Source organism: Scyliorhinus torazame, chromosome 6 (assembly GCF_047496885.1).
Source record: "Scyliorhinus torazame isolate Kashiwa2021f chromosome 6, sScyTor2.1, whole genome shotgun sequence".
NCBI lineage: Eukaryota > Metazoa > Chordata > Chondrichthyes > Carcharhiniformes > Scyliorhinidae > Scyliorhinus > Scyliorhinus torazame.
The window spans coordinates 252,677,715-252,705,268 of NC_092712.1; positions in this window are offsets into that span (position 1 = coordinate 252,677,715).

Genomic DNA, 27,554 nt, shown 5'->3' on the forward strand with positions numbered 1-27,554 from the left:
TTTGAGTATTTGCCGGTAAGTTTCAGAACGGCTTGCATCAAAATTAACTATTTTTTGTCAAATATTAATTGTGGAATAAAAGTGATTTTCTCGGCGAGTTAAGCATTGTAAGTAATTTGCCGGTTGGTTTCAGAACGGCTTGCGTCAAAATTAACTTTTTTTTCCCAAACATTCATTGTTGAAATAAAGTGATTTTTTCGGCGAGTTAAGCATTTTGCGTAAGTTGCCGGTTGGTTTCAGAACGGCTTGCATCAAAATTAACTATTTTTTGTCAAACATTCACTGTGGAATAAAAGTGATTTTCTCCGTGAGTTAAGCATTTTGAGTAATTTGCCGGTTGGTTTCAGAACGGCTTGCATCAAAATTAACCATTTTCCCCCAAATATTCATTTGGGGAAATAGTGATTTTCTCGGCGAGTTGAGCATTGTGAGTAATTTGCCGGTTGGTTTCAGAACGGCTTGCATCAAAATTAACTATTTTTTGTCAATCATTCATTGTGGAAATAAAGTGATTTTCTCAGCGAGTTAAGCATTTTGAGTAATTTGCCGGTTGGTTTCAGAACGACTTGCATCAAAATTAACTATTTTTTGCCAATCATTCATTTTGGAATGAAAGTGATTTTCTCCGTGAGTTAAGCATTTTGAGTAATTTCCCGGTTGGTTTCAGAACGGCTTGCATCAAAATTAACTATTTTCCCCCAAATATTCATTTGGGGAAATAGTGATTTTCTCGGCGAGTTGAGCATTGTGAGTAATTTGCCGGTTGGTTTCAGAACGGCTTGCATCAAAATTATCTATTATTTCCCAAACATTCATTGTGGAAATAAAGTGATTTTCTCGGCGAATTAAGCATTTTGAGTAATTTGCCGATTGGTTTCAGAACGGAATGCATCAATATTAACTATTTTGTGCCAAACATTCATTTTGGAATGAAAGTGATTTTCTCGGCGAGTTAAGCATTTTGAGTATTTGCCGGTAAGTTTCAGAACGGCTTGCATCAAAATTAACTATTTTTTGTCAAACATTAATTGTGGAAAAAAGTGATTTTCTCGGCGAGTTAAGCATTGTGAGTAATTTGCCGGTTGGTTTCAGAACGGCTTGCATCAAAATTAACTTTTTTTTCCCAAACATTCATTGTTGAAATAAAGTGATTTTTTCGGCGAGTTAAGCATTTTGCGTAAGTTGCCGGTTGGTTTCAGAACGGCTTGCATCAAAATTAACTATTTTTTGTCAAACATTCACTGTGGAATAAAAGTGATTTTCTCGGCGAGTTAAGCATTTTGAGTAATTTGCCGGTTGGTTTCAGAACGGCTTGCATCAAAATTAACTATTTTTTGCCAATCATTCATTTTGGAATGAAAGTGATTTTCTCGGCGAGTTGAGCATTGTGAGTAATTTGCCGGTTGGTTTCAGAACGGCTTGCATCAAAATTAACTATTATTTCCCAAACATTCATTGTGGAAATAAAGTGATTTTCTCAGCGAGTTAAGCATTTTGAGTAATTTGCCGGTTGGTTTCAGAACGGCTTGCATCAAAATTAACTATTATTTCCCAAACACTCATTGTTGAAATAAAGTGATTTTCTCGGCGAATTCAGCATTTTGAGTAATTTGCCGATTGTTTTCAGAACGGAATGCATCAATATTAACTATTTTGTGCCAAACATTCATTTTGGAATGAAAGTGATTTTCTCGGCGAGTTAAGCATTTTGAGTAATTTGCCGATTGGTTTCAGAACGGCTTGCAGCAAAATTAACTATTTTTCGTCAAACATTCATTGTGGAATTAAAGTGATTTTCTCGGCGAGTTAAACATTTTGAGTATTTGCCGGTGAGTTGCAGAACGGCTTGCATCAAAATTAACTATTTTTTGCCAATCATTCATTGTGGAATAAAAGTGATTTTCTCCGTGAGTTAAGCATTTTGAGTAATTTGCCGGTTGGTTTCAGAACGGCTTGCATCAAAATTAACTATTTTCCCCCAAATATTCATTTGGGGAAATAGTGATTTTCACGGCGAGTTGAGCATTGTGAGTAATTTGCCGGTTGGTTTCAGAACGGCTTGCATCAAAATTAACTATTATTTCCCAAACATTCATTGCGGAAATAAAGTGATTTTCTCAGCGAGTTAAGCATTTTGAGTAATTTGCCGGTTGGTTTCAGAACGGCTTGCATCAAAATTAACTATTTTTTGCCAATCATTCATTTTGGAATGAAAGTGATTTTCTCAGCGAGTTAAGCATTTTGAGTAATTTGCCGGTTGGTTTCAGAACGCCGTGCATCAAAATTAACTATTTTTTGTCAAACATTCACTGTGGAATAAAAGTGATTTTCTCGGCGAGTTAAGCATTTTGAATAATTTGCCGGATGGTTTCAGAACGCCTTGCAGCAAAATTAACTATTTTTTGTTAATCATTCATTGTGGAATAAAAGTGATTTTCTCGGCGAGTTAAGCATTGTGAGTAATTTGCCGGTTGGTTTCAGAACGGCTTGCATCAAAATTAACTTTTTTTTCCCAAACATTCATTGTTGAAATAAAGTGATTTTTTCGGCGAGTTAAGCATTTTGAGTAAGTTGCCGGTTGGTTTCAGAACGGCTTGCATCAAAATTAACTATTTTTTGTCAAACATTCACTGTGGAATAAAAGTGATTTTCTCGGCGAGTTAAGCATTTTGAATAATTTGCCGGATGGTTTCAGAACGCCTTGCAGCAAAATTAACTATTTTTTGTTAATCATTCATTGTGGAAATAAAGTGATTTTCTCAGCGAGTTAAGCATTTTGAGTAATTTGCCGGTTGGTTTCAGAACGGCTTGCATCAAAATTAACTATTTTTTGCCAATCATTCATTTTGGAATGAAAGTGATTTTCTCCGTGAGTTAAGCATTTTGAGTAATTTGCCGGTTGGTTTCAGAACGGCTTGCATCAAAATTAACTATTATCCCCCAAATATTCATTTGGGGAAATAGTGATTTTCTCGGCGAGTTGAGCATTGTGAGTAATTTGCCGGTTGGTTTCAGAACGGCTTGCATCAAAATTAACTATTTTTTGCCAAACATTCATTGTTGAAATAAAGTGATTTTCTCGGTGAGTTAAGCATTTTGAGTAATTTGCCGGTTGGTTTCAGAACGGCTTGCATCAAAATTAACTAATTTTTGTCAAACATTCACTGTGGAATAAAAGTGATTTTCTCGGCGCGTTAAGCATTGTGAGTAATTTGCCGGTTGGTTTCAGAACGGCTTGCATCAAACTTAACTATTTTTTGTCAATCATTCATTGTGGAAAGAAAGTGATTTTCTCAGCGAGTTCAGCATTGTGAGTAATTTGCCGGTTGGTTTCAGAACGGCTTGCATCAAAATTAACTTTTTTTCCCAAACATTCATTGTTGAAATAAAGTGATTTTTTCGGCGAGTTAAGCATTTTGAGTAAGTTGCCGGTTGGTTTCAGAACGGCTTGCATCAAAATTAACTATTTTTTGTCAAACATTCACTGTGGAATAAAAGTGATTTTCTCGGCGAGTTAAGCATTTTGAGTAATTTGCCGGTTGGTTTCAGAACGGCTTGCATCAAAATTGACTATTTTTTGCCAATCATTCATTTTGGAATGAAAGTGATTTTCTCGGCGAGTTGAGCATTGTGAGTAATTTGCCGGTTGGTTTCAGAACGGCTTGCATCAAAATTAACTATTATTTCCCAAACATTCATTGTGGAAATAAAGTGATTTTCTCAGCGAGTTCAGCATTTTGAGTAATTTGCCGGTTGGTTTCAGAACGGCTTGCAGCAAAATTAACTATTTTTTGTCAAATATTCATTGTGGAATAAAAGTGATTTTCTCGGCGAGTTAAGCATTGTGAGTAATTTGCCGGTTGGTTTCAGAACGGCTTGCATCAAAATTAACTATTTTTTGTCAAACATTCACTGTGGAATAAAAGTGATTTTCTCGGCGAGTTAAGCATTTTGAATAATTTGCCGGATGGTTTCAGAACGCCTTGCAGCAAAATTAACTATTTTTTGTTAATCATTCATTGTGGAAATAAAGTGATTTTCTCAGCGAGTTAAGCATTTTGAGTAATTTGCCGGTTGGTTTCAGAACGGCTTGCATCAAAATTAACTATTTTTTGCCAATCATTCATTTTGGAATGAAAGTGATTTTCTCCGTGAGTTAAGCATTGTGAGTAATTTGCCGGTTGGTTTCAGAACGGCTTGCATCAAAATTAACTATTATTTCCCAAACATTCATTGTGGAAATAAAGTGATTTTCTCAGCGAGTTAAGCATTTTGAGTAATTTGCCGGTTGGTTTCAGAACGGCTTGCATCAAAATTAACTATTTTTTACCAATCATTCATTTTGGAATGAAAGTGATTTTCTCAGCGAGTTAAGCATTTTGAGTAATTTGCCGGTTGGTTTCAGAACGCCTTGCATCAAAATTAACTATTTTTTTTCACAAACATTCATTTTTGAAATAAAGTGATTTTCTCGGTGAGTTAAGCATTTTGAGTAATTTGCCGGTTGGTTTCAGAACGGCTTGCATCAGAATTAACTATTTTTTGTCAAACATTAATTGTGGAATGAAAGTGATTTTCTCAGCGAGTTAAGCATTTTGAGTAATTTCCCGGTTGGTTTCAGAACGCCTTGCATCAAAATTAACTATTTTTTCCCAAACATTCATTATTGAAATAAAGTGATTTTCTCGGTGAGTTAAGCATTTTGAGTAATTTGCCGGTTGGTTTCAGAACGGCTTGCATCAGAATTAACTATTTTTTGTCAAACATTCATTGTGGAATGAAAGTGATTTTCTCAGCGAGTTAATCATTTTGAGTAATTTCCCGGTTGGTTTCAGAACGCCTTGCATCAAAATTAACTATTTTTTTCCCAAACATTCATTATTGAAATAAAGTGATTTTCTCGGTGAGTTAAGCATTTTGAGTAATTTGCCGGTTGGTTTCAGAACGGCTTGCATCAAAATTAACTATTTTTTGTCTAACATTCATTGTGGAATAAAAGTGATTTTCTCGGCGAGTTAACCATTTTGAATAATTTGCCAGATGGTTTCAGAACGCCTTGCAGCAAAATTAACTATTTTTTGTCAATCATTCATTGTGGAAATAAAGTGATTTTCTCAGCGAATTAAGCATTTTGAGTCATTTGCCGATTGGTTTCAGAACGGCTTGCATCAAAATTAACTAGTTTTCGCCAAATATTCATTTTGGAATGAAAGTGATTTTCTCCGTGAGTTAAGCATTTTGAGTAATTTGCCGGTTGGTTTCAGAACGGCTTGCATCAAAATTAACTATTTTCCCCCAAATATTCATTTGGGGAAATAGTGATTTTCTCGGCGAGTTGAGCATTGTGAGTAATTTGCCGGTTGGTTTCAGAACGGCTTGCATCAAAATTAACTATTATTTCCCAAACATTCATTGTGGAAATAAAGTGATTTTCTCAGCGAGTTAAGCATTTTGAGTAATTTGCCGGTTGGTTTCAGAACGGCTTGGATCAAAATTAACTATTATTTCCCAAACACTCATTGTTGAAATAAAGTGATTTTCTCGGCGAATTAAGCATTTTGAGTAATTTGCCGATTGGTTTCAGAACGGAATGCATCAATATTAACTATTTTGTGCCAAACATTCATTTTGGAATGAAAGTGATTTTCTCGGCGAGTTAAGCATTTTGAGTCATTTGCCGATTGGTTTCAGAACGGCTTGCAGCAAAATTAACTATTTTTCGTCAATCATTCATTGTGGAATTAAAGTGATTTTCTCGGCGAGTTAAATATTTTGAGTATTTGCCGGTAAGTTTCAGAACGGCTTGCATCAAAATTAACTATTTTTTGTCAAATATTCATTGTGGAATAAAAGTGATTTTCTCGGCGAGTTAAGCATTTTGAGTAATTTGCCGGTTGGTTTCAGAACGGCTTGCATCAAAATTAACTATTTTTTGCCAAACATTCATTGTTGAAATAAAGTGATTTTCTCGGTGAGTTAAGCATTTTGAGTAATTTGCCGGTTGGTTTCAGAACGGCTTGCATCAAAATTAACTAATTTTTGTCAAACATTCACTGTGGAATAAAAGTGATTTTCTCGGCGCGTTAAGCATTGTGAGTAATTTGCCGGTTGGTTTCAGAACGGCTTGCATCAAACTTAACTATTTTTTGTCAATCATTCATTGTGGAAAGAAAGTGATTTTCTCCGTGAGTTAAGCATTTTGAGTAATTTCCCGGTTGGTTTCAGAACGGCTTGCATCAAAATTAACTATTTTCCCCCAAATATTCATTTGGGGAAATAGTGATTTTCTCGGCGAGTTGAGCATTGTGAGTAATTTGCCGGTTGGTTTCAGAACGGCTTGCATCAAAATTATCTATTATTTCCCAAACATTCATTGTGGAAATAAAGTGATTTTTTCGGCGAGTTAAGCATTTTGAGTAAGTTGCCGGTTGGTTTCAGAACGGCTTGCATCAAAATTAACTATTTTTTGTCAAACATTCACTGTGGAATAAAAGTGATTTTCTCGGCGAGTTAAGCAGTTTGAGTAATTTGCCGGTTGGTTTCAGAACGGCTTGCATCAAAAGTAACTATTTTTTGCCAATCATTCATTTTGGAATGAAAGTGATTTTCTCCGTGAGTTAAGCATTTTGAGTAATTTGCCGGTTGGTTTCAGAACGGCTTGCATCAAAATTAACAATTTCCCCCCAAATATTCATTTGGGGAAATAGTGATTTTCTCGGCGAGTTGAGCATTGTGAGTAATTTGCCGGTTGGTTTCAGAACGGCTTGCATCAAAATTAACTATTTTTTGTCAATCATTCATTGTGGAAATAAAGTGATTTTCTCAGCGAGTTAAGCATTTTGAGTAATTTGCGGGTTGGTTTCAGAACGACTTGCATCAAAATTAACTATTTTTTGCCAACCATTCATTTTGGAATGAAAGTGATTTTCTCCGTGAGTTAAGCATTTTGAGTAATTTGCCGGTTGGTTTCAGAACGGCTTGCATCAAAATTAACTATTTTCCCCCAAATATTCATTTGGGGAAATAGTGATTTTCTCGGCGAGTTGAGCATTGTGAGTAATTTGCCGGTTGGTTTCAGAACGGCTTGCATCAAAATTATCTATTATTTCCCAAACATTCATTGTGGAAATAAAGTGATTTTCTCGGCGAATTAAGCATTTTGAGTAATTTGCCGATTGGTTTCAGAACGGAATGCATCAATATTAACTATTTTGTGCCAAACATTCATTTTGGAATGAAAGTGATTTTCTTGGCGAGTTAAGCATTTTGAGTAATTTGCCGATTGGTTTCAGAACGGCTTGCAGCAAAATTAACTATTTTTCGTCAATCATTCATTGTGGAATTAAAGTGATTTTCTCGGCGAGTTAAACATTTTGAGTATTTGCCGGTAAGTTTCAGAACGGCTTGCATCAAAATTAACTATTTTTTGTCAAATATTAATTGTGGAAGAAAAGTGATTTTCTCGGCGAGTTAAGCATTGTGAGTAATTTGCCGGTTGGTTTCAGAACGGCTTGCATCAAAATTAACTTTTTTTTCCCAAACATTCATTGTTGAAATAAAGTGATTTTTTCGGCGAGTTAAGCATTTTGCGTAAGTTGCCGGTTGGTTTCAGAACGGCTTGCATCAAAATTAACTATTTTTTGTCAAACATTCACTGTGGAATAAAAGTGATTTTCTCGGCGAGTTAAGCATTTTGAGTAATTTGCCGGTTGGTTTCAGAACGGCTTGCATCAAAATTAACTATTTTTTGCCAATCATTCATTTTGGAATGAAAGTGATTTTCTCGGCGAGTTGAGCATTGTGAGTAATTTGCCGGTTGGTTTCAGAACGGCTTGCATCAAAATTAACTATTATTTCCCAAACATTCATTGTGGAAATAAAGTGATTTTCTCAGCGAGTTAAGCATTTTGAGTAATTTGCCGGTTGGTTTCAGAACGGCTTGCATCAAAATTAACTATTATTTCCCAAACACTCATTGTTGAAATAAAGTGATTTTCTCGGCGAATTCAGCATTTTGAGTAATTTGCCGATTGTTTTCAGAACGGAATGCATCAATATTAACTATTTTGTGCCAAACATTCATTTTGGAATGAAAGTGATTTTCTCGGCGAGTTAAGCATTTTGAGTAATTTGCCGATTGGTTTCAGAACGGCTTGCAGCAAAATTAACTATTTTTCGTCAAACATTCATTGTGGAATTAAAGTGATTTTCTCGGCGAGTTAAACATTTTGAGTATTTGCCGGTGAGTTGCAGAACGGCTTGCATCAAAATTAACTATTTTTTGCCAATCATTCATTGTGGAATAAAAGTGATTTTCTCCGTGAGTTAAGCATTTTGAGTAATTTGCCGGTTGGTTTCAGAACGGCTTGCATCAAAATTAACTATTTTCCCCCAAATATTCATTTGGGGAAATAGTGATTTTCACGGCGAGTTGAGCATTGTGAGTAATTTGCCGGTTGGTTTCAGAACGGCTTGCATCAAAATTAACTATTATTTCCCAAACATTCATTGCGGAAATAAAGTGATTTTCTCAGCGAGTTAAGCATTTTGAGTAATTTGCCGGTTGGTTTCAGAACGGCTTGCATCAAAATTAACTATTTTTTGCCAATCATTCATTTTGGAATGAAAGTGATTTTCTCAGCGAGTTAAGCATTTTGAGTAATTTGCCGGTTGGTTTCAGAACGCCGTGCATCAAAATTAACTATTTTTTGTCAAATATTCATTGTGGAATAAAAGTGATTTTCTCGGCGAGTTAAGCATTGTGAGTAATTTGCCGGTTGGTTTCAGAACGGCTTGCATCAAAATTAACTTTTTTTTCCCAAACATTCATTGTTGAAATAAAGTGATTTTTTCGGCGAGTTAAGCATTTTGAGTAAGTTCCCGGTTGGTTTCAGAACGGCTTGCATCAAAATTAACTATTTTTTGTCAAACATTCACTGTGGAATAAAAGTGATTTTCTCGGCGAGTTAAGCATTTTGAATAATTTGCCGGATGGTTTCAGAACGCCTTGCAGCAAAATTAACTATTTTTTGTTAATCATTCATTGTGGAAATAAAGTGATTTTCTCAGCGAGTTAAGCATTTTGAGTAATTTGCCGGTTGGTTTCAGAACGGCTTGCATCAAAATTAACTATTTTTTGCCAATCATTCATTTTGGAATGAAAGTGATTTTCTCCGTGAGTTAAGCATTTTGAGTAATTTGCCGGTTGGTTTCAGAACGGCTTGCATCAAAATTAACTATTATCCCCCAAATATTCATTTGGGGAAATAGTGATTTTCTCGGCGAGTTGAGCATTGTGAGTAATTTGCCGGTTGGTTTCAGAACGGCTTGCATCAAAATTAACTATTATTTCCCAAACATTCATTGTGGAAATAAAGTGATTTTCTCAGCGAGTTAAGCATTTTGAGTAATTTCCCGGTTGGTTTCAGAACGCCTTGCATCAAAATTAACTATTTTTTCCCAAACATTCATTATTGAAATAAAGTGATTTTCTCGGTGAGTTAAGCATTTTGAGTAATTTGCCGGTTGGTTTCAGAACGGCTTGCATCAGAATTAACTATTTTTTGTCCAACATTCATTGTGGAATGAAAGTGATTTTCTCAGCGAGTAAAGCATTTTGAGTAATTTCCCGGTTGGTTTCAGAACGGCTTGCATCAAAATTAACTATTTTCCCCCAAATATTCATTTGGGGAAATAGTGATTTTCTCGGCGAGTTGAGCATTGTGAGTAATTTGCCGGTTGGTTTCAGAACGGCTTGCATCAAAATTAACTATTATTTCCCAAACATTCATTGTGGAAATAAAGTGATTTTCTCAGCGAGTTAAGCATTTTGAGTAATTTGCCGGTTGGTTTCAGAACGGCTTGCATCAAAATTAACTATTATTTCCCAAACACTCATTGTTGAAATAAAGTGATTTTCTCGGCGAATTAAGCATTTTGAGTAATTTGCCGATTGGTTTCAGAACGGAATGCATCAATATTAACTATTTTGTGCCAAACATTGATTTTGGAATGAAAGTGATTTTCTCGGCGAGTTAAGCATTTTGAGTAATTTGCCGATTGGTTTCAGAACGGCTTGCAGCAAAATTAACTATTTTTCGTCAATCATTCATTGTGGAATTAAAGTGATTTTCTCGGCGAGTTAAACATTTTGAGTATTTGCCGGTAAGTTTCAGAACGGCTTGCATCAAAATTAACTATTTTTTGTCAAATATTCATTGTGGAATAAAAGTGATTTTCTCGGCGAGTTAAGCATTTTGAGTAATTCGCCGGTTGGTTTCAGAACGGCTTGCATCAAAATTAACTATTTTTTGCCAAACATTCATTGTTGAAATAAAGTGATTTTCTCGGTGAGTTAAGCATTTTGAGTAATTTGCCGGTTGGTTTCAGAACGGCTTGCATCAAAATTAACTAATTTTTGTCAAACATTCACTGTGGAATAAAAGTGATTTTCTCGGCGCGTTAAGCATTGTGAGTAATTTGACGGTTGGTTTCAGAACGGCTTGCATCAAACTTAACTATTTTTTGTCAATCATTCATTGTGGAAAGAAAGTGATTTTCTCAGCGAGTTCAGCATTGTGAGTAATTTGCCGGTTGGTTTCAGAACGGCTTGCATCAAAATTAACTTTTTTCCCCAAACATTCATTGTTGAAATAAAGTGATTTTTTCGGCGAGTTAAGCATTTTGAGTAAGTTGCCGGTTGGTTTCAGAACGGCTTGCCTCAAAATTAACTATTTTTTGTCAAACATTCACTGTGGAATAAAAGTGATTTTCTCGGCGAGTTAAGCATTTTGAGTAATTTGCCGGTTGGTTTCAGAACGGCTTGCATCAAAATTAACTATTATTTCCCAAACATTCATTGTGGAAATAAAGTGATTTTCTCAGCGAGTTCAGCATTTTGAGTAATTTGCCGGTTGGTTTCAGAACGGCTTGCAGCAAAATTAACTATTTTTTGTCAAATATTCATTGTGGAATAAAAGTGATTTTCTCGGCGAGTTAAGCATTGTGAGTAATTTGCCGGTTGGTTTCAGAACGGCTTGCATCAAAATTAACTATTTTTTGTCAAACATTCACTGTGGAATAAAAGTGATTTTCTCCGTGAGTTAAGCATTTTGAGTAATTTGCCGGTTGGTTTCAGAACGGCTTGCATCAAAATTAACTATTATCCCCCAAATATTCATTTGGGGAAATAGTGATTTTCTCGGCGAGTTGAGCATTGTGAGTAATTTGCCGGTTGGTTTCAGAACGGCTTGCATCAAAATTAACTATTATTTCCCAAACATTCATTGTGGAAATAAAGTGATTTTCTCAGCGAGTTAAGCATTTTGAGTAATTTGCCGGTTGGTTTCAGAACGGCTTGCATCAAAATTAACTATTTTTTACCAATCATTCATTTTGGAATGAAAGTGATTTTCTCAGCGAGTTAAGCATTTTGAGTAATTTGCCGGTTGGTTTCAGAACGCCTTGCATCAAAATTAACTATTTTTTTTCACAAACATTCATTTTTGAAATAAAGTGATTTTCTCGGTGAGTTAAGCATTTTGAGTAATTTGCCGGTTGGTTTCAGAACGGCTTGCATCAGAATTAACTATTTTTTGTCAAACATTAATTGTGGAATGAAAGTGATTTTCTCAGCGAGTTAAGCATTTTGAGTAATTTCCCGGTTGGTTTCAGAACGCCTTGCATCAAAATTAACTATTTTTTCCCAAACATTCATTATTGAAATAAAGTGATTTTCTCGGTGAGTTAAGCATTTTGAGTAATTTGCCGGTTGGTTTCAGAACGGCTTGCATCAGAATTAACTATTTTTTGTCAAACATTCATTGTGGAATGAAAGTGATTTTCTCAGCGAGTTAAGCATTTTGAGTAATTTCCCGGTTGGTTTCAGAACGCCTTGCATCAAAATTAACTATTTTTTTCCCAAACATTCATTATTGAAATAAAGTGATTTTCTCGGTGAGTTAAGCATTTTGAGTAATTTGCCGGTTGGTTTCAGAACGGCTTGCATCAAAATTAACTATTTTTTGTCTAACATTCATTGTGGAATAAAAGTGATTTTCTCGGCGAGTTAACCATTTTGAATAATTTGCCAGATGGTTTCAGAACGCCTTGCAGCAAAATTAACTATTTTTTGTCAATCATTCATTGTGGAAATAAAGTGATTTTCTCAGCGAGTTAAGCATTTTGAGTAATTTGCCGGTTGGTTTCAGAACGGCTTGCATCAAATTTAACTAGTTTTCGCCAAATATTCATTTTGGAATGAAAGTGATTTTCTCCGTGAGTTAAGCATTTTGAGTAATTTGCCGGTTGGTTTCAGAACGGCTTGCATCAAAATTAACTATTTTCCCCCAAATATTCATTTGGGGAAATAGTGATTTTCTCGGCGAGTTGAGCATTGTGAGTAATTTGCCGGTTGGTTTCAGAACGGCTTGCATCAAAATTAACTATTATTTCCCAAACATTCATTGTGGAAATAAAGTGATTTTCTCAGCGAGTTAAGCATTTTGAGTAATTTGCCGGTTGGTTTCAGAACGGCTTGGATCAAAATTAACTATTATTTCCCAAACACTCATTGTTGAAATAAAGTGATTTTCTCGGCGAATTAAGCATTTTGAGTAATTTGCCGATTGGTTTCAGAACGGAATGCATCAATATTAACTATTTTGTGCCAAACATTCATTTTGGAATGAAAGTGATTTTCTCGGCGAGTTAAGCATTTTGAGTCATTTGCCGATTGGTTTCAGAACGGCTTGCAGCAAAATTAACTATTTTTCGTCAATCATTCATTGTGGAATTAAAGTGATTTTCTCGGCGAGTTAAATATTTTGAGTATTTGCCGGTAAGTTTCAGAACGGCTTGCATCAAAATTAACTATTTTTTGTCAAATATTCATTGTGGAATAAAAGTGATTTTCTCGGCGAGTTAAGCATTTTGAGTAATTTGCCGGTTGGTTTCAGAACGGCTTGCATCAAAATTAACTATTTTTTGCCAAACATTCATTGTTGAAATAAAGTGATTTTCTCGGTGAGTTAAGCATTTTGAGTAATTTGCCGGTTGGTTTCAGAACGGCTTGCATCAAAATTAACTAATTTTTGTCAAACATTCACTGTGGAATAAAAGTGATTTTCTCGGCGCGTTAAGCATTGTGAGTAATTTGCCGGTTGGTTTCAGAACGGCTTGCATCAAACTTAACTATTTTTTGTCAATCATTCATTGTGGAAAGAAAGTGATTTTCTCAGCGAGTTCAGCATTGTGAGTAATTTGCCGGTTGGTTTCAGAACGGCTTGCATCAAAATTAACTATTATTTCCCAAACATTCATTGTGGAAATAAAGTGATTTTCTCAGCGAGTTAAGCATTTTGAGTAATTTGCCGATTGGTTTCAGAACGGCTTGCAGCAAAATTAACTATTTTTCGTCAATCATTCATTGTGGAATAAAAGTGATTTTCTCGGCGAGTTAAGCATTGTGAGTAATTTGCCGGTTGGTTTCAGAACGGCTTGCATCAAAATTAACTTTTTTTTCCCAAACATTCATTGTTGAAATAAAGTGATTTTTTCGGCGAGTTAAGCATTTTGAGTAAGTTGCCGGTTGGTTTCAGAACTGCTTGCATCAAAATTAACTATTTTTTGTCAAACATTCACTGTGGAATAAAAGTGATTTTCTCGGCGAGTTAAGCATTTTGAGTAATTTGCCGGTTGGTTTCAGAACGGCTTGCATCAAAATTAACTTTTTTTTGCCAATCATTCATTTTGGAATGAAAGTGATTTTCTCCGTGAGTTAAGCATTTTGAGTAATTTGCCGGTTGGTTTCAGAACGGCTTGCATCAAAATTAACAATTTTCCCCCAAATATTCATTTGGGGAAATAGTGATTTTCTCGGCGAGTTGAGCATTGTGAGTAATTTGCCGGTTGGTTTCAGAACGGCTTGCATCAAAATTAACTATTATTTCCCAAACATTCATTGTGGAAATAAAGTGATTTTCTCAGCGAGTTAAGCATTTTGAGTAATTTGCCGGTTGGTTTCAGAACGGCTTGCATCAAAATTAACTATTTTTTGCCAATCATTCATTTTGGAATGAAAGTGATTTTCTCAGCGAGTTAAGCATTTTGAGTAATTTGCCGGTTGGTTTCAGAACGGCTTGCATCAAAATTAACTATTTTTTGTCAAACATTCACTGTGGAATAAAAGTGATTTTCTCGGCGAGTTAAGCATTTTGAGTAATTTGCCGGTTGGTTTCAGAACGGCTTGCATCAAAATTAACTATTTTTTGCCAATCATTCATTTTGGAATGAAAGTGATTTTCTCGGCGAGTTGAGCATTGTGAGTAATTTGCCGGTTGGTTTCAGAACGGCTTGCATCAAAATTAACTATTATTTCCCAAACATTCATTGTGGAAATAAAGTGATTTTCTCAGCGCGTTCAGCATTTTGAGTAATTTGCCGGTTGGTTTCAGAACGGCTTGCAGCAAAATTAACTATTTTTCGTCAATCATTCATTGTGGAATTAAAGTGATTTTCTCGGCGAGTTAAACATTTTGAGTATTTGCCGGTAAGTTTCAGAACGGCTTGCATCAAAATTAACTATTATTTCCCAAACATTCTATTTTTTGTCAAATATTCATTGTGGAATAAAAGTGATTTTCTCGGCGAGTTAAGCATTGTGAGTAATTTGCCGGTTGGTTTCAGAACGGCTTGCATCAAAATTAACTTTTTTTCCCCAAACATTCATTGTTGAAATAAAGTGATTTTTTCGGCGAGTTAAGCATTTTGAGAAAGTTGCCGGTTGGTTTCAGAACGGCTTGCATCAAAATTATCTATTTTTTGTCAAACATTCACTGTGGAATAAAAGTGATTTTCTCGGCGAGTTAAGCATTTTGAATAATTTGCCGGATGGTTTCAGAACGCCTTGCAGCAAAATTAACTATTTTTTGTCAATCATTCATTGTGGAAATAAAGTGATTTTCTCAGCGAGTTAAGCATTTTGAGTAATTTGCCGGTTGGTTTCAGAACGGCTTGCATCAAAATTAACTATTTTTTGCCAATCATTCATTTTGGAATGAAAGTGATTTTCTCAGCGAGTTAAGCATTTTGAGTAATTTGCCGGTTGGTTTCAGAACGCCTTGCATCAAAATTAACTATTTTTTTCCCAAACATTCATTATTGAAGTAAAGTGATTTTCTCGGTGAGTTAAGCATTTTGAGTAATTTGCCGGTTGGTTTCAGAACGGCTTGCATCAGAATTAACTATTTTTTGCCAATCATTCATTTTGGAATGAAAGTGATTTTCTCCGTGAGTTAAGCATTTTGAGTAATTTGCCGGTTGGTTTCAGAACGGCTTGCATCAAAATTAACTATTTCCCCCCAAATATTCATTTGGGGAAATAGTGATTTTCTCGGCGAGTTGAGCATTGTGAGTAATTTGCCGGTTGGTTTCAGAACGGCGTGCATCAAAATTAACTATTATTTCCCAAACATTCATTGTGGAAATAAAGTGATTTTCTCAGCGAGTTAAGCATTTTGAGTAATTTGCCAATTGGTTTCAGAACGGCTTGCAGCAAAATTAACTGTTTTTCGTCAATCATTCATTGTGGAATTAAAGTGATTTTCTCGGCGAGTTAAACATTTTGAGTATTTGCCGGTAAGTTTCAGAACGGCTTGCATCAAAATTAACTATTTTTTGTCAAATATTCATTGTGGAATAAAAGTGATTTTCTCGGCGAGTTAAGCATTGTGAGTAATTTGCCGGTTGGTTTCAGAACGGCTTGCATCAAAATTAACTTTTTTTCCCCAAACATTCATTGTTGAAATAAAGTGATTTTTTCGGCGAGTTAAGCATTTTGAGTAAGTTGCCGGTTGGTTTCAGAACGGCTTGCATCAAAATTAACTATTTTTTGTCAAACATTCACTGTGGAATAAAAGTGATTTTCTCGGCGAGTTAAACATTTTGAGTAATTTGCCGGTTGGTTTCAGAACGGCTTGCATCAAAATTAACTATTTTTTGCCAATCATTCATTTTGGAATGAACGTGATTTTCTCCGTGAGTTAAGCATTTTGCGTAATTTGCCGGTTGGTTTCAGAACGGCTGGCATCAAAATTAACTATTTTCCCCCAAATATTCATTTGGGGAAATAGTGATTTTCTCGGCGAGTTGAGCATTGTGAGTAATTTGCCGGTTGGTTTCAGAACGGCTTGCATCAAAATTAACTATTATTTCCCAAACATTCATTGTGGAAATAAAGTGATTTTCTCAGCGAGTTAAGCATTTTGAGTAATTTGCCGGTTGGTTTCAGAACGGCTTGCATCAAAATTAACTATTTTTTGCCAATCATTCATTTTGGAATGAAAGTGATTTTCTCAGCGAGTTAAGCATTTTGAGTAATTTGCCGGTTTGTTTCAGAACGCCTTGCATTAAAATTAACTATTTTTTTCCCAAACATTCATTATTGAAATAAAGTGATTTTCTCGGTGAGTTAAGCATTTTGAGTAATTTGCCGGTTGGTTTCAGAACGGCTTGCATCAGAATTAACTATTTTTTGTCAAACATTCATTGTGGAATGAAAGTGATTTTCTCAGCGAGTTATGCATTTTGAGTAATTTCCCGGTTGGTTTCAGAACGCCTTGCATCAATATTAACTATTTTTTGTCAATCATTCATTGTGGAAATAAAGTGATTTTCTCGGTGAGTTAAGCATTTTGAGTAATTTGCCGGTTGGTTTCAGAACGCCTTGCAGCAATATTAACTATTTTTTGTCAATCATTCATTGTGGAAATAAAGTGATTTTCTCAGCGAGTTAAGCATTTTGAGTAATTTGCCGGTTGGTTTCAGAACGGCTTCCATCAAAATTAACTATTTTTTGTCTAACATTCATTGTGGAATAAAAGTGATTTTCTCGGCGAGTTAAGCAGTTTGAATAATTTGCCGGATGGTTTCAGAACGCCTTGCAGCAAAATTAACTATTTTTTGTCAATCATTCATTGTGGAAATAAAGTGATTTTCTCAGCGAGCGAAGCATTTTGAGTAATTTGCCGGTTGGTTTCAGAACGGCTTGCATCAAAATTAACTATTTTTTGCCAATCATTCATTTTGGAATGAAAGTGATTTTCTCAGCGAGTTAAGCATTTTGAGTAATTTGCCGGTTGGTTTCAGAGCGACTTGCATCAAAATTAACTATTTTTCCCCAAATATTCATTTGGGAAAATAGTGATTTTGTCGGCGAGTTGAGCATTGTGAGTAATTTGCCGGTTGGTTTCAGAACGGCTTGCATCAAAATTAACTATTTTTTGTCAAACATTCACTGTGGAATAAAAGTGATTTTCTCGGCGAGTTAAACATTTTGAGTAATTTGCCGGTTGGTTTCAGAACGGCTTGCATCAAAATTAACTATTTTTTGCCAATCATTCATTTTGGAATGAACGTGATTTTCTCCGTGAGTTAAGCATTTTGCGTAATTTGCCGGTTGGTTTCAGAACGGCTGGCATCAAAATTAACTATTTTCCCCCAAATATTCATTTGGGGTAATAGTGATTTTCTCGGCGAGTTGAGCATTGTGAGTAATTTGCCGGTTGGTTTCAGAACGGCTTGCATCAAAATTAACTATTATTTCCCAAACATTCATTGTGGAAATAAAGTGATTTTCTCAGCGAGTTAAGCATTTTGAGTAATTTGCCGGTTGGTTTCAGAACGGCTTGCATCAAAATTAACTATTTTTTGCCAATCATTCATTTTGGAATGAAAGTGATTTTCTCAGCGAGTTAAGCATTTTGAGTAATTTGCCGGTTTGTTTCAGAACGCCTTGCATTAAAATTAACTATTTTTTTCCCAAACATTCATTATTGAAATAAAGTGATTTTCTCGGTGAGTTAAGCATTTTGAGTAATTTGCCGGTTGGTTTCAGAACGGCTTGCATCAGAATTAACTATTTTTTGTCAAACATTCATTGTGGAATGAAAGTGATTTTCTCAGCGAGTTATGCATTTTGAGTAATTTCCCGGTTGGTTTCAGAACGCCTTGCATCAAAATTAACTATTTTTTTCCCAAACATTCATTATTGAAATAAAGTGATTTTCTCGGTGAGTCAAGCATTTTGAGTAATTTGCCGGTTGGTTTCAGAACGCCTTGCAGCAAAATTAACTATTTTTTGTCAATCATTCATTGTGGAAATAAAGTGATTTACTCAGCGAGTTAAGCATTTTGAGTAATTTGCCGGTTGGTTTCAGAACGGCTTCCATCAAAATTAACTATTTTTTGTCTAACATTCATTGTGGAATAAAAGTGATTTTCTCGGCGAGTTAAGCAGTTTGAATAATTTGCCGGATGGTTTCAGAACGCCTTGCAGCAAAATTAACTATTTTTTGTCAATCATTCATTGTGGAAATAAAGTGATTTTCTCAGCGAGTTAAGCATTTTGAGTAATTTGCCGGTTGGTTTCAGAGCGGCTTGCATCAAAATTAACTATTTTTCCCCAAATATTCATTTGGGAAAATAGTGATTTTGTCGGCGAGTTGAGCATTGTGAGTAATTTGCCGGTTGGTTTCAGAACGGCTTGCATCAAAATTAACTATTTTTTGTCAATCATTCATTGTGGAAATAAAGTGATTTTCTCAGCGAGTTAAGCATTTTGAGTAATTTGCCGGTTGGTTTCAGAACGGCTTGCATCAAAATTAACTATTTTTTGCCAATCATTCATTTTGGAATGAAAGTGATTTTCTCAGCGAGTTAAGCATTTTGAGTAATTTGCCGGTTGGTTTCAGAACGGCTTGCATCAAAATTAACTATTTTTGGTCAAACATTCACTGTGGAATAAAAGTGATTTTCTCGGCGAGTTAAGCATTTGAGTAATTTGCCGGTTGGTTTCAGCACGGCTTGCATCAAAATTAACTTTTTTTTGTCTAACATTCATTGTGGAATAAAAGTGATTTTCTCGGCGAGTTAAGCAGTTTGAATAATTTGCCGGATGGTTTCAGAACGCCTTGCAGCAAAATTAACTATTTTTTGTCAATCATTCATTGTGGAAATAAAGTGATTTTCTCAGCGAGCGAAGCATTTTGAGTAATTTGCCGGTTGGTTTCAGAACGGCTTGCATCAAAATTAACTATTTTTTGCCAATCATTCATTTTGGAATGAAAGTGATTTTCTCAGCGAGTTAAGCATTTTGAGTAATTTGCCGGTTGGTTTCAGAGCGACTTGCATCAAAATTAACTATTTTTCCCCAAATATTCATTTGGGAAAATAGTGATTTTGTCGGCGAGTTGAGCATTGTGAGTAATTTGCCGGTTGGTTTCAGAACGGCTGGCATCAAAATTAACTATTTTCCCCCAAATATTCATTTGGGGTAATAGTGATTTTCTCGGCGAGTTGAGCATTGTGAGTAATTTGCCGGTTGGTTTCAGAACGGCTTGCATCAAAATTAACTATTATTTCCCAAACATTCATTGTGGAAATAAAGTGATTTTCTCAGCGAGTTAAGCATTTTGAGTAATTTGCCGGTTGGTTTCAGAACGGCTTGCATCAAAATTAACTATTTTTTGCCAATCATTCATTTTGGAATGAAAGTGATTTTCTCAGCGAGTTAAGCATTTTGAGTAATTTGCCGGTTTGTTTCAGAACGCCTTGCATTAAAATTAACTATTTTTTTCCCAAACATTCATTATTGAAATAAAGTGATTTTCTCGGTGAGTTAAGCATTTTGAGTAATTTGCCGGTTGGTTTCAGAACGGCTTGCATCAGAATTAACTATTTTTTGTCAAACATTCATTGTGGAATGAAAGTGATTTTCTCAGCGAGTTATGCATTTTGAGTAATTTCCCGGTTGGTTTCAGAACGCCTTGCATCAAAATTAACTATTTTTTTCCCAAACATTCATTATTGAAATAAAGTGATTTTCTCGGTGAGTTAAGCATTTTGAGTAATTTGCCGGTTGGTTTCAGAACGCCTTGCAGCAAAATTAACTATTTTTTGTCAATCATTCATTGTGGAAATAAAGTGATTTACTCAGCGAGTTAAGCATTTTGAGTAATTTGCCGGTTGGTTTCAGAACGGCTTCCATCAAAATTAACTATTTTTTGTCTAACATTCATTGTGGAATAAAAGTGATTTTCTCGGCGAGTTAAGCAGTTTGAATAATTTGCCGGATGGTTTCAGAACGCCTTGCAGCAAAATTAACTATTTTTTGTCAATCATTCATTGTGGAAATAAAGTGATTTTCTCAGCGAGTTAAGCATTTTGAGTAATTTGCCGGTTGGTTTCAGAGCGGCTTGCATCAAAATTAACTATTTTTCCCCAAATATTCATTTGGGAAAATAGTGATTTTGTCGGCGAGTTGAGCATTGTGAGTAATTTGCCGGTTGGTTTCAGAACGGCTTGCATCAAAATTAACTATTTTTTGTCAATCATTCATTGTGGAAATAAAGTGATTTTCTCAGCGAGTTAAGCATTTTGAGTAATTTGCCGGTTGGTTTCAGAACGGCTTGCATCAAAATTAACTATTTTTTGCAAAACATTCATTGTGGAATAAAAGTGATTTTCTCGGCGAGTTAAGCATTGTGAGTAATTTGCCGGTTGGTTTCAGAACGGCTTGCATCAAAATTAACTGTTATTTCCCAAACACTCATTGGTGAAATAAAGTGATTTTCTCGGCGAGTTAAGCATTTTGAGTAATTTGCCGATTGGTTTCAGAACGGCTTGCAGCAAAATTAACTATTTTTCGTCAATCATTCATTGTGGAATTAAAGTGATTTTCTCGGCGAGTTAAACATTTTGAGTATTTGCCGGTAAGTTTCAGAACGGCTGGCATCAAAATTAACTATTTTTTGTCAAATATTCATTGTGGAATAAAAGTGATTTTCTCGGCGAGTTAAGCATTGTGAGTAATTTGCCCGTTGGTTTCAGAACGGCTTGCATCAAAATTAACTTTTTTTTCCCAAACATTCATTCTTGAAATAAAGTGATTTTTTCGGGGAGTTAAGCATTTTGAGTAAGTTGCCGGTTGGTTTCAGAACGGCTTGCATCAAAATTAACTATTTTTTGTCAAACATTCACTGTGGAATAAAAGTGATTTTCTCGGCGAGTTAAGCATTTTGAGTAATTTGCCGGTTGGTTTCAGAACGGCTTGCATCAAAATTAACTATTTTTTGCCAATAATTCATTGTGGAATGAAAGTGATTTTCTCCGTGAGTTAAGCATTTTGAGTAATTTGCCGGTTGGTTTCAGAACGGCTTGCATCAAAATTAACTATTTTCCCCCAAATATTCATTTGGGGAAATAGTGATTTTCTCGGCGAGTTGAGCATTGTGAGTAATTTGCCGGTTGGTTTCAGAACGGCTTGCATCAAAATTAACTATTATTTCCCAAACATTCATTGTGGAAATAAAGTGATTTTCTCAGCGAGTTAAGCATTTTGAGTAATTTCCCGGTTTGTTTCAGAACGGCTTGCATCAAAATTAACTATTTTTTGCCAATCATTCATTTTGGAATGAAAGTGATTTTCTCAGCGAGTGAAGCATTTTGAGTAATTTGCCGGTTGGTTTCAGAGCGGCTTGCATCAAAATTAACTATTTTTTGTCAATCATTCATTGTGGAAATAAAGTGATTTTCTCAGCGAGTTAAGCATTTTAAGTAATTTGCCGGTTGGTTTCAGAACGGCTTGCATCAAAATTAACTATTTTTTGCAAAACATTCATTGTGGAATAAAAGTGATTTTCTCGGCGAGTTAAGCATTGTGAGTAATTTGCCGGTTGGTTTCAGAACGGCTTGCATCAAAATTAACTGTTATTTCCCAAACACTCATTGGTGAAATAAAGTGATTTTCTCGGCGAATTAAGCATTTTGAGTAATTTGCCGATTGGTTTCAGAACGGAATGCATCAATATTAACTATTTTGTGCCAACCATTCATTTTGGAATGAAAGTGATTTTCTCGGCGAGTTAAGCATTTTGAGTAATTTGCCGATTGGTTTCAGAACGGCTTGCAGCAAAATTAACTATTTTTCGTCAATCATTCATTGTGGAATTAAAGTGATTTTCTCGGCGAGTTAAACATTTTGAGTATTTGCCGGTAAGTTTCAGAACGGCTTGCATCAAAATTAACTATTTTTTGTCAAATATTCATTGTGGAATAAAAGTGATTTTCTCGGCGAGTTAAGCATTTTGAGTAATTTGCCGGTTGGTTTCAGAACGGCTTGCATCAAAATTAACTATTTTTTGCCAATAATTCATTTTGGAATGAAAGTGATTTTCTCCGTGAGTTAAGCATTTTGAGTAATTTGCCGGTTGGTTTCAGAACGGCTTGCATCAAAATTAACTATTTTCCCCCAAATATTCATTTGGGGAAATAGTGATTTTCTCGGCGAGTTGAGCATTGCGAGTAATTTGCCGGTTGGTTTCAGAACGGCTTGCATCAAAATTAACTATTATTTCCCAAACATTCATTGTGGAAATAAAGTGATTTTCTCAGCGAGTTAAGCATTTTGAGTAATTTGCCGGTTGGTTTCAGAACGGCTTGCATCAAAATTAACTATTTTTTGCCAATCATTCATTTTGGAATGAAAGTGATTTTCTCAGCGAGTTAAGCATTTTGAGTAATTTGCCGTTTGGTTTCAGAACGCCTTGCATCAAAATTAACTATTTTTTTCCCAAACATTCATTATTGAAATAAAGTGATTTTCTCGGCGAGTTAAGCATTTTGAGTAAGTTGCCGGTTGGTTTCAGAACGGCTTGCATCAAAATTAACTATTTTTTGCCAAACATTCATTTTGGAATGAAAGTGATTGTCTCGGCGAGTTAAGCATTTTGAATAATTTGCCGGATGGTTTCAGAACGGCTTGCAGCAAAATTAACTATTTTTTGTCAATCATTCATTGTGGAAATAAAGTGATTTTCTCAGCGAGTTAAGCATTTTGAGTAATTTGCCGGTTGGTTTCAGAACGGCTTCCATCAAAATTAACTATTTTTTGTCTAACATTCATTTTGGAATGAAAGTGATTTTCTCAGCGAGTTAAGCATTTTGAGTAATTTGCCGGTTGGTTTCAGGACGGCTTGCATCAAAATTAACTTTTTTTTCCCAAACATTCATTGTTGAAATAAAGTGATTTTTTCGGCGAGTTAAGCATTTTGAGTAAGTTGCCGGTTGGTTTCAGAACGGCTTGCATCAAAATTAACTATTTTCCCCCAAATATTCATTTGGGGAAATAGTGATTTTCTCGGCGAGTTGAGCATTGTGAGTAATTTGCCGGTTGGTTTCAGAACGGCTTGCATCAAAATTAACTATTATTTCCCAAACATTCATTGTGGAATGAAAGTGATTTTCTCAGCGAGTTAAGCATTTTGAGTAATTTGCCGGTTGGTTTCAGAACGCCTTGCATCAAAATTAACTATGTTTTTCCCAAACATTCATTATTGAAATGAAGTGATTTTCTCGGTGAGTTAAGCATTTTGAGTAATTTGCCGGTTGGTTTCAGAACGGCTTGCATCAGAATTAACTATTTTTTGTCAAACATTCATTGTGGAATGAAAGTGATTTTCTCAGCGAGTTAAGCATTTTGAGTAATTTGCCGTTTGGTTTCAGAACGCCTTGCATCAAAATTAACTATTTTTGTCCCAAAAATTCATTATTGAAATAAAGTGATTTTCTCGCTGAGTTAAGCATTTTGTGTAATTTGCCGGTTGCTTTCAGAACGCCTTGCAGCAAAATTAACTATTTTTTGTCAATCATTCATTGTGGAAATAAAGTGATTTTCTCAGCGAGTTAAGCATTTTGAGTAATTTGCCGGTTGGTTTCAGAACGGCTTCCATCAAAATTAACTATTTTTTGTCTAACATTCATTGTGGAATAAAAGTGATTTTCTCGGCGAGTTAAGCATTTTGAATAATTTGCCGGATGGTTTCAGAACGCCTTGCAGCAAAATTAACTATTTTTTGTCAATCATTCATTGTGGAAAAAAAGTGATTTTCTCAGCGAGCGAAGAATTTTGAGTAATTTGCCGGTTGGTTTCAGAACGGCTTGCATCAAAATTAACTATTTTTTGCCAATCATTCATTTTGGAATGAAAGTGATTTTCTCAGCGAGTTAAGCATTTTGAGTAATTTGCCGGTTGGTTTCAGAGCGGCTTGCATCAAAATTAACTATTTTTCCCCAAATATTCATTTGTGAAAATAGTGGTTTTGTCGGCGAGTTGAGCATTGTGAGTAATTTGCCGATTGGTTTCAGAACGGCTTGCATCAAAATTAACTATTTTTTGTCAATCATTCATTGTGGAAATAAAGTGATTTTCTCAGCGAGTTAAGCATTTTGAGTAATTTGCCGGTTGGTTTCAGAACGGCTTGCATCAAAATTAACTATTTTTTTGCCAGTCATTCATTTTGGAATGAAAGTGATTTTCTCAGCGAGTTAAGCATTTTGAGTAATTTGCCGGTTGGTTTCAGAACGGCTTGCATCAAAATTAACTATTATTTCCCAAACACTCATTGTTGAAATAAAGTGATTTTCTCGGCGAATTAAGCATTTTGAGTAATTTGCCGATTGGTTTCAGAACGGAATGCATCAATATTAACTATTTTGTGCCAAACATTCATTTTGGAATGAAAGTGATTTTCTCGGCGAGTTAAGCATTTTGAGTAATTTGCCGATTGGTTTCAGAACGGCTTGCAGCAAAATTAACTATTTTTCGTCAATCATTCATTGTGGAATTAAAGTGATTTTCTCGGCGAGTTAAACATTTTGAGTATTTGCCGGTAAGTTTCAGAACGGCTTGCATCAAAATTAACTATTTTTTGTCAAATATTCATTGTGGAATAAAAGTGATTTTCTCGGCGAGTTAAGCATTGTGAGTAATTTGCCGGTTGGTTTCAGAGCGGCTTGCATCAAAATTAACTATTTTTCCCCAAATATTCATTTGGGAAAATAGTGATTTTGTCGGCGAGTTGAGCATTGTGAGTAATTTGCCGGTTGGTTTCAGAACGGCTTGCATCAAAATTAACTATTTTTTGTCAATCATTCATTGTGGAAATAAAGTGATTTTCTCAGCGAGTTAAGCATTTTGAGTAATTTGCCGGTTGGTTTCAGAACGGCTTGCATCAAAATTAACTATTTTTTGCAAAACATTCATTGTGGAATAAAAGTGATTTTCTCGGCGAGTTAAGCATTGTGAGTAATTTGCCGGTTGGTTTCAGAACGGCTTGCATCAAAATTAACTGTTATTTCCCAAACACTCATTGGTGAAATAAAGTGATTTTCTCGGCGAATTAAGCATTTTGAGTAATTTGCCGATTGGTTTCAGAACGGAATGCATCAATATTAACTATTTTGTGCCAACCATTCATTTTGGAATGAAAGTGATTTTCTCGGCGAGTTAAGCATTTTGAGTAATTTGCCGATTGGTTTCAGAACGGCTTGCAGCAAAATTAACTATTTTTCGTCAATCATTCATTGTGGAATTAAAGTGATTTTCTCGGCGAGTTAAACATTTTGAGTATTTGCCGGTAAGTTTCAGAACGGCTTGCATCAAAATTAACTATTTTTTGTCAAATATTCATTGTGGAATAAAAGTGATTTTCTCGGCGAGTTAAGCATTGTGAGTAATTTGCCCGTTGGTTTCAGAACGGCTTGCATCAAAATTAACTTTTTTTTCCCAAACATTCATTCTTGAAATAAAGTGATTTTTTCGGGGAGTTAAGCATTTTGAGTAAGTTGCCGGTTGGTTTCAGAACGGCTTGCATCAAAATTAACTATTTTTTGTCAAATATTCATTGTGGAATAAAAGTGATTTTCTCGGCGAGTTAAGCATTGTGAGTAATTTGCCGGTTGGTTTCAGAACGGCTTGCATCAAAATTAACTTTTTTTTTCCCAAACATTCATTGTTCAAATAAAGTGATTTTTTCGGCGAGTTAAGCATTTTGAGTAAGTTGCCGGTTGGTTTCAGAACGGCTTGCATCAAAATTAACTATTTTTTGTCAAACATTCACTGTGGAATAAAAGTGATTTTCTCGGCGAGTTAAGCATTTTGAGTAATTTGCCGGTTGGTTTCAGAACGGCTTGCATCAAAATTAACTATTTTTTGCCAATAATTCATTTTGGAATGAAAGTGATTTTCTCCGTGAGTTAAGCATTTTGAGTAATTTGCCGGTTGGTTTCAGAACGGCTTGCATCAAAATTAACTATTTTCCCCCAAATATTCATTTGTGGAAATAGTGATTTTCTCGGCGAGTTGAGCATTGTGAGTAATTTGCCGGTTGGTTTCAGAACGGCTTGCATCAAAATTAACTATTATTTCCCAAACATTCATTGTGGAAATAAAGTGATTTTCTCAGCGAGTTAAGCATTTTGAGTAATTTGCCGGTTGGTTTCAGAACGGCTTGCATCAAAATTAACTATTTTTTGCCAATCATTCATTTTGGAATGAAAGTGATTTTCTCAGCGAGTGAAGCATTTTGAGTAATTTGCCGGTTGGTTTCAGAGCGGCTTGCATCAAAATTAACTATTTTTTGTCAATCATTCATTGTGGAAATAAAGTGATTTTCTCAGAGAGTTAAGCATTTTGAGTAATTTGCCGGTTGGTTTCAGAACGGCTTGCATCAAAATTAACTATTTTTTGCAAAACATTCATTGTGGAATAAAAGTGATTTTCTCGGCGAGTTAAGCATTGTGAGTAATTTGCCGGTTGGTTTCAGAACGGCTTGCATCAAAATTAACTTTTTTTCCCCAAACATTCATTGTTGAAATAAAGTGATTTTCTCGGCGAGTTAAGCATTTTGAGTAAGTTGCCGGTTGGTTTCAGAACGGCTTGCATCAAAATTAACTATTTTTTGCCAAACATTCATTTTGGAATGAAAGTGATTTTCTCGGCGAGTTAAGCATTTTGAGTAATTTGCCGATTGGTTTCAGAACGGCTTGCAGCAAAATTAACTATTTTTTGTCAATCATTCATTGTGGAATTAAAGTGATTTTCTCGGCGAGTTAAGCATTTTGAGTATTTGCCGGTAAGTTTCAGAACGGCTTGCATCAAAATTAACTATTTTTTGTCAAATATTCATTGTGGAATAAAAGTGATTTTCTCGGCGAGTTCAGCATTGTGAGTAATTTGCCGGTTGGTTTCAGAACGTCTTGCATCAAAATTAACTTTTTTTTCCCAAAGATTCATTGTTGAAATAAAGTGATTTTTTCGGCGAGTTAAGCATTTTGATTAAGTTGCCGGTTGGTTTCAGAACGGCTTGCATCAAAATTAACTATTTTTTGTCAATCATTCATTGTGGAAATAAAGTGATTTTCTCAGCGAGTTAAGCATTTTGAGTAATTTGCCGGTTGGTTTCAGAACGGCTTGCATCAAAATTAACTATTTTTTGCCAATCATTCATTTTGGAATGAAAGTGATTTTCTCCGTGAGTTAAGCATTTTGAGTAATTTGCCGCTTGGTTTCAGAACGGCTTGCATCAAAATTAACTATTTTCCCCCAAATATTCATTTGGGACAATAGTGATTTTCTCGGCGAGTTGAGCATTGTGAGTAATTTGCCGGTTAGTTTCAGAACGGCTTGCATCAAAATTAACTATTATTTCCCAAACACT